At 38.0% G+C, this 8,458-nt stretch overlaps 2 pseudogenes; both read left to right on the top strand.

Moving 5' to 3' along the window:
* The first annotated feature begins 3,558 nt into the window (after positions 1–3,558).
* The window catches only part of LOC128021212 (methionine aminopeptidase 1D, mitochondrial-like), a 10,690-nt pseudogene continuing 5,790 nt past the window's right edge, over positions 3,559–8,458 (top strand).
* LOC128021271 (uncharacterized) lies at positions 6,004–6,116 on the top strand (annotated as a pseudogene).

Below are 8,458 nucleotides of genomic sequence, written 5' to 3' on the forward strand. Positions count from 1 at the left end.
CTCTCAGGTACATCTTCAGCACTCCTCCAGAGCAAAGCACAAATGTTTTGAATTTCAGCACGGTTCAGATAACCGTATTGTTAGTGGTTTTGAGGAAGAGTTCCACCAAAACACTACACGTAGTTAACCCACGTGTGTACGGCGCGCCAACTAATTATTATCCCGGAGTAAATCAGACCGAAAGGTTCTGTATCGTACTGTATATTCAACAGCAAGGCAGTTAAAATGCACTTATAAAATGACAGTCACAGTGTATTTGTTAGAACTACACACTATCTGGAGGCTCCAAGTAGCCAGAGATTGTTTTGTATAAATAAACTAGCTGGTCCCTTGTCTTCCTAAATACTTTGAAAGCTATTAACTTGCCATTTTGATGGTTTTAATGGGGTGGCGCTAGAGCGGAGTCGGTTTACCGTGATACACCGCTAGATGGCAGTAGAGCCTTAATATCCAAGATGTGGCACGTCAATGTGTGTGAAAGTGCTGCAAAGCTAATGTCATTTTAACACCATTGTCACAGTGTGTGTGTGTGTGTGTGTGTGTGTGTGTGTGTTTATACATATGTTATACATGTGTGATTTGTTTCTCTCAGGTTCAACTGACAATTTATTTATAATTTAGTTCTTAGCAGGCCTAATTTTGCAGTGAAGCGCTTCTGAAAGCTTTTTGTGTTGCCTCAACAATTTGAAAAAAAATATCTAATGTATTTTAAAATTGTACGTACATTTTCATTTTTGTTTAGTTTATTACCGTTTCAATGCTTTAAAACCCTAAGATGTTTTATTTCATAATCACAATTTCTTTTTTATAGATGCAAAAAAAAAAAGGCAAAATCACAATCATTCCAAGTTTTCCCTGGCACCTGCTTAAAACCCCTGCTCATACACACAGGCCTTTACCTTGACCATAAAATAAATCACCTGCATGGTTCAGCTAGAATTCAGAAATGCAAAACCAGCTCTTATCAGAAGTGTAACTAATTTGACTATTAAGACATATGCACGCTCTATTAATTATATCCAACATGGTTTATGCCACACTATCCCATACTTCTATGATGATTCAAGATCATAATTAGTTCGAACAACACCCATGTGTTCATTCAAATTCAAATTTTTTCATGAACAATTTGATACCTTGTTTTTTTTTTTTTTTAGATATGATTATTTTCATACAAATAATGCATGCTAATACAATATTGGATTTTATATTTTCCACATATAAAAGCTTTTTAGTGCATTGCTGTCCTTAGATTTAGATATTTGTTTTCAGAGCAGTGCATCTTGAACGTGGATGTTGAAAGTTTAAAGGGCTTAGTTGTAAGGTTGTGAGGAGTTCACATCATCAGCATTCATATAATTATATTCTGATATACATATGAGTCACAGCCCTAGATCACTAGAGGGCAGAATCATTTCTGAATGATCAACCAAAAGACTCAAACACACAAAAACAAAAGAATCAAATAAACATAAATACACATTTGTATGACTGTAACTTGACCGAAGCTCAGATCTAATGTCATGTTTCAATACTAATTTTGCAGTCTGCAGGCTGAGAGAAAATGTGTCGCTGTGTTTCCTCAGATCCCAGACAGATAGCTCAGAAATTACAGTCTTGCACGTACAGTCTTACCTAGCGGGTACCAAAACTGTTTTCCTCTAACTCTCAGCAGAGCAAACAACTGCACTGCTGCCTTTCTTCATGACTCACACAAAAGCCTTATTTTGAAAATATGAAGAGTGCTTTACAGTGAACCACATGCTATGAGAAGAAGAAGTATTATTATACTTTTCACTGTGCAACCATACAACACTAGAAAATATGCCAGCACTTACTTTTCAGTGATTTAGAAAATAATTTTACAGGAATAGGAAATCAAGATAGACTTTTAGCATCCAATCCTATATTGAAATATAGGCTAATATATGACATATTGCCAAGAGTATTGCCATATATTGTTACGACGAGAGTCAGAAATGTTGGATCCATATGCAGCGCTTTATTAACAGAATGGTCAGGCAGGCAGTAATCAGGAACGGTGTCAGGGATATGCAGAATCAGTAACGGTCACAAGAGGTCGGGGCAGGCGGCAGAGAATCAAAGGCGGTATACACAATCCAAGATCAGACACGGGAAGAACAAACACAGAGAAAATGCTAGGAAATGCTAGACGGGGCTAAACAAGACTTCGCCAAGACTGAGAGTGATTCTGCTGTGTGTGTGTGTGTGTGTGTGTGTGTTAGCTGAAGGTGTGTGTGTGTAATAAGATGCAGGTGTGTGTGTGCACACACACACACACGCACGCAAATTAATTTATCAGGATTGAAAATAAGTCACATAAATAAAGAATGATTTTTATAAAAGCTCTCGAACAAAAAAACATTATTATATTTTTATGACATAGGCTCGCAGAGCTAAACTCTCGAGACGAGACTTATGACACATGAAATATGTAAAAAAAGAAAAAAAAAAGAAAACTGCATTGGTTAATCTAATTCCAATTTCAAACCAGTAGTGTATGTTGCGTCATACATAACGGGCTATTCAGATGATTGAAGTTTTATATTTAGTCTCTACAATTTTAATCATTTGCGCTGTGTCCCAATTTGTCAATTTGTTATGCATTACATTTGGGAGTTTTATACAAGACTGCAGGAAGGCTGGACTCATGGCACTGTCTTGGAGCTCTTTATTGTTTGCTGGTTTGGCAGGGTCTCTGTGGGTCCAATAGAAGTAAATAGAGAAAAAGCATACAACCCTCCCGTCTGCTCAGCCATTTTTTCTCCCTTTTTCTTTTACATTTAAATTAATTATAACCCAAAGTGAATTGTTGGGTTTCCTGACAAAGAAGCTTTCCTATTTCAGTAAGATTTGCCCAAACAAGAACAGGGAAATATATGTATTTATTATTTCAGTTTGTTATTTGAAGGAGTTATTTGACCTTGCTAAAAACGAAAATTATGTTGTGCATTCATTTTAATGCAACACGTTATTTTCCGTGTAATGTACATTATTGTTTCTCCTCTATGCCCGCCTTTCTGAAATGCATAGTTTTTTACAAGGCTCATCAGTCTAAAAGCAATGTGTGCTCTGATTGGCCAGCTATCCAGTGTATTGTGATTGGCTGAATACATCAAGCCTGTGACGGAAATGTTACACCCCTTAACATAATGCGATGCCGTCTCCTGGCACGACGAGACTAACCAGTAAAACCCATTACAAATGAGGCATTTGTTGCATCCAGTGGGATTCGACGAAGGACACGTGATGTCCCCGGATTGGACCCAGTTTTGTCCACGATGAAAGCCAATCCAGGGAAGTTAATGTATTTCCTCAGCAACCAGCACGGATTGGCTCTAGGCATAATGAAGCAGATATTGTGCTCTTTTGGAAAGCCAAACAAAGTAGTTTTGCTTTGACAAAGAAACACAGCGTTTCCACAACATGGTGGCAACAACAATACAGCGAGAACAGAATGAACAGTGCTCTCTTCCACCCTCAATACCCATGGCCCAGGGGCTCTTGAGCAAGGCACACCACGGGTGCTGGAGCAAAATGGCTGTCCACTGCTCTGGGTGTGTGTTTATGGTGTGTGTTCACTTCTCACTGCTGTGTGTGTGCACTTGGATGAGTTAAATGCAGAACACAAATTCCGAGAATGGATTACCATACTTGGCAAATGTCATGACTTTCACTTTTGTCTTTCGCTTTTCAAAAGTTTTGCCTTCTTTCTTTGTGTGAACATTTGGCCCGTGTTATGCAAATCTGTGTTTAAAAAAAGCAGATTTAGCAGGGCGTGGACAAATCTTAACTTTTATAAAGAATATCTCTTTGTAGGGCTGCACAATTAATCAAATGTCTAATCTTGATTACAATTATGGATGCCACAATTAGGTAATTGTTCAAAGGGCAATTAATCAAATCCACTTGTTATTGTGTGTGATTGAGATATTTTTTTTTCTTTCTACATGTTATCTTAACAGGGTTTTAAGGGTTTTTCCATTTTTTTTTATTTTTTTTTTAGTTTACGTATAAACTATCTCTGATAGATCCTTCAGCGTGTCTTGGAGGGGTGATGTTTCTAAATCACAACAACTTGCTACTGGGGTTCCTCAAGGCTCAGTACTTGGACCACTTCTCTTGTCCATCTACATGACGTCATTAGGATCTGTCATTCAGAAGCATGGCTTTTCTTATCACTGCTACACTGATGACACCCAACTCTACTTCTTATTCCAGATGACCCGATGATAGCTGCTTGCATTTCAGCCTTTCTGCGTGACATGTCTAGCTAGATGAAAGACCATCACCTTCAGCTCAACCTTAATAAGACAGAACTCCTGGTGATTCCAGCTAACCCATTGTTTCATCTCAACTTCTCTATACAGCTGGGCTCGTCAACCATAGCTCCTTCCAGGACAGCCAGAAACCTAGGAGTTGTGATGGATCATCAGTTAAGCTTCATAGACCATGTTGCTACAATGACCCGGTGCTGCAGATTTGCCTTATACAACATTAGGAAGATTAGACCCTTCCTGTCAGAGCAATCCACCCAACTTCTTGTCCGAGCTCTTGTTCTCTCCAGACTGGAATATTGTAATGCTCTCCTGGTGGGCCTTCCTGCATGTTCCGGTATTATCAAGCCTCTGCAATTGATCCAGAATGCAGCAGCGAGGGGTTGTCTTCAATGAACCAAAAAAAGCTCACGTTACTCCTCTCCTCATCAGGTTACACTGGCTACCAGTAGCTGTTTGCATCAAATTCAAGGTACTGATGCTTGCCTACAAGACGACCACTGGCATGGCACCAACATACCTAAACTCACTAGTTCAATCTTATGTGCCTTCCAGAAGTTTGTGCTCTGCAAGTGAACGACGCCTTGTGGTGCCATCCCAAAGAAATTAAAAATCACTCTCACAGACCTTTTCCTGGAATGTGCCAAGCTGGTGGAATGAATCCCAATCACAATTCGTACAGCTGAGTCTTTACTCATTTTCAAGTCTTTTTCGCCAGGACTAATACTAGCACTTTTCCTTTTCTTGTCTTTCATGTAGAAAAAAAACAACCTGACTATGCGTTCTTTACTTTACTAGACTAACTGAGACTTGACATGGCACTTGTATACTGTTGTTGTTCTCTTGTTGACCTGATTGCTTCTGTTGTTCTCATTTGTAAGTCGCTTTGGATAAAAGTGTCTGCTAAATGATTAAATGTAAATGTATAACATTATAATACCATGAATATTTGTACTTTTTTCATAATTTAAAGAATAAATAAACAGTCCAATATATATTTGACATTTGAGGCATACTATTACAATGATATAAACATCATTCAATGTAAATTGTGATAACCGTAATTAATAACCGCAATTACAATTTCAAGGGAGTAATCACCATTATGATTTTTGTCATAATCGTTGCAGCCCTATCTCTTTGGATTTGAGACATTAGTCTTTGCAACTTTACAGATCTTCTTTATGCAGCAAGAATAATTACTCCGTTGACAACGGTTATTAACAAGCAGAAAATGGTTTAGCTGGTTTACCACTTAATAAACTAATTAGGTAAGCACAAAGGAACTGCAATATTCATTAAACTTTGATGACATTTATGTTGTTTAAGAACTAATGCAGCGATTGATTTTCTACATAATAATAATATACAAATTAATAGAACTTCATTCCATAGAACTCTCTTCAGCATTTTTGTTGTGGGCGGCAGTGGCTCATTGGTTCATGTAGGTTGTCCACAAACTGGAAGGTTGGTGGTTCAATCCCCGGCTCCACATGACCAAGTGTCGAGGTGTCCTTGAGCAAGACACCTAACCCCAGCTGCTCCCGACGAGCTGGATGGCGCCTTAAATGGCTGACACCGCAGTTGGTGTATGAATGAGTGAGTGAATGGGTGAATGTGAGGCAACTTGTAAAGTGCTTTGTATGGCCATGTGGTCTGTTGAAAGCGCTATATAAACGCAGTCCATTTACGCTTTTACATGTTCATGCTCGCCATGGCGGCACATATACTAAAATTGAATTGATACAGAGAAGATTAGCATGGCCCCTGCGAAAGGATGACACGCAAATCCGTGAATCGCTATCCGTGAAACTTTTTGAGGGAAGTCGTGGCCTAATGGTTAGAGAGTCGGACTCGCAATCAAAGGGTTGTGAGTTCGAGTCTCTGGCAAGCAGGAATTTTGGAAGGGGGGAGTGCATGTACAGTGCTTTCTCCACCCTCAATACCACGACTTAGAACCCCCTTGAGCAAGGCATCGAACCCCCAACTGCTCCCCGGGCGCCGCAGTATAAATGGCTTCCCACTGCTCTGGGTGTGTGTTCACAGTGTGTGTGTGTGTGTGTTCACTGCTCTGTGTGTGTGTGCACTTTGGATGGGTTAAATGCAGAGCACAAATTCGAGTATGGGTCATCATACTTGGCTGAATGTCACGTCACTTTCACTTTCTATAAATAATGATGCACAAATTCCAGTCTCGAATACTGTTTAGGAAAGATAATGTATGAAGCGCCTTAATTGTCTTTAGGCTTACAGAGCAATTAATAGTAATATATTGACATTAAAGTTGACACATGACACTGATGCACTGCAAGTCCTGAAGTAAGGATTATACAAACCAGCTAAAGCACAAGTCTAAGTCTAAAGTCGACCACACACATACACACAAAGGGAATTCAGTTCGGTCCACATCCTTTAGGCCACATCCTTTGCTGTCTACCACCCAAATTGTTGTCACTACACACAGCCGCTACCCCACCCTGGGTTAACCCACTACTGCCTGTATTCTAAACCCCAGCTGCCACTCCGCTGGTTCTGAACTACTCCCTTCATCCCTGGTATTTTCATCTTTCCTGTGTATACCTGCACTTATCTTGGGATTTTGACCACTGTGTTTTTTTTTTTTTTTGTGACAGTTCTTTTAAATCATTATATATATATATATATATATATATATATATATATATATATATATATATATATATATATACAAAAACATACATATTTATTTTTTGTTTTTTAATTATTATTATTAATAGTCTGAAGGCAAAACTCTGCAGTCCTTGTTGGCGTGAGTCACAACATGGTTGTTGATTTGAGGTGGTGGATCTCAGTTTATTTTCATTTGTGGTTCAGATTCAAAATTAAACACATTATGTGAGCATCACTTCATTGTGTAATTGTATGGACTGTTTGTTTACAGTGCAGCTGTGTTATTCTTGTGAGAAAGGGAATGGGTTTGGCACATGATTCACAGGGTTTGAGAATAGACGTTGACTTGACAATAGAATACATTTGATTGAAATGTATGCAACATCATCAAATACAGACACTCGTGTCATGCAAGTGTAGTTTAGAATATTATGATTATATACAATATTTAAGAATAAATTATTTAAATATAAGTATTATTATGTTCCTATATATATGTTTATATATAATGCAATTCATCAATATGGATTTTATATATTTAAATTACTGCTATACAATAATCAATTAAAAAGTTAACTAATTAACTGTTATTTTAATAACTAATTAATAGTTATTTTCTCCAATCAAATTACTTAAACATGCTTGACATTGTAATTATGACATCCCAACTCATAAACACAAACCTCCCAGGAGAATTTTAAATGCACTTATATTCACAAGTTAGGAAGATGCAATTTTGATGTCAAATGCAGATGATGTCATTTTGGTTGGGGAAAGGTTGCGCAAGATTTTTTGCCTCCACTTCTACAGCATGATTCTTTAAAGTATGCTCATTAAATGTGTGCTGAATTTTTATGTTTTTTTTTTTTTTTTATCAGTTTATGGTGCTGTAAAATTAATCATATTCTATCGTAATTGTACAAAAATATTTTATTTTGTTTATGCGACTTATTTTTTTTTTCCCATTTACAATAAGAATTTAATTAATTTCAACAAATTTACCATCAACATGGATGCTGGCTCTTTTGTGTCAGCCATATTTTCGCACTGAAACACCTCCAATTCGGAAACCTGGGGCCAAATTTTTTTGGGTTTCCTACTTATAATTATGACTTTGTGGTGCCTTTCATGTGTGTTCAATATGTAACACATTTTGTACTTTATACTCCTCATCGAAATAAAACCTGAAGTGAGTTAAGCTGGTTTAAAATGCTTTAAACTTTACCTTTTAACTGTCACTGTGTCCAAAATCTCTTACTGTCTGTAGTTACTATATTTGGTTTGAATCTTGCCATAGCATTGCTTTGGGGAAGTCGTGGCCTAGTGGTTAGAGAGTTGGACTCCCAATCAAAGGGTTGTGAGTTTGAGTCTCGGGCTGGCAGGAATTGTAGGTGGGGGAGAGCATGTACAGTTCTCTCTTCACCTTCAATACCTTGGCTGAGGTGCCCTTGAGCAAGGCACTGAACCCCCAACTGCTCCCTGGGCACCGCAGCATAAATGGCTGTTCACTG

This window comes from Carassius gibelio, chromosome A1, assembly GCF_023724105.1.
Source record: "Carassius gibelio isolate Cgi1373 ecotype wild population from Czech Republic chromosome A1, carGib1.2-hapl.c, whole genome shotgun sequence".
Taxonomy (NCBI): Eukaryota; Metazoa; Chordata; class Actinopteri; order Cypriniformes; family Cyprinidae; genus Carassius; species Carassius gibelio.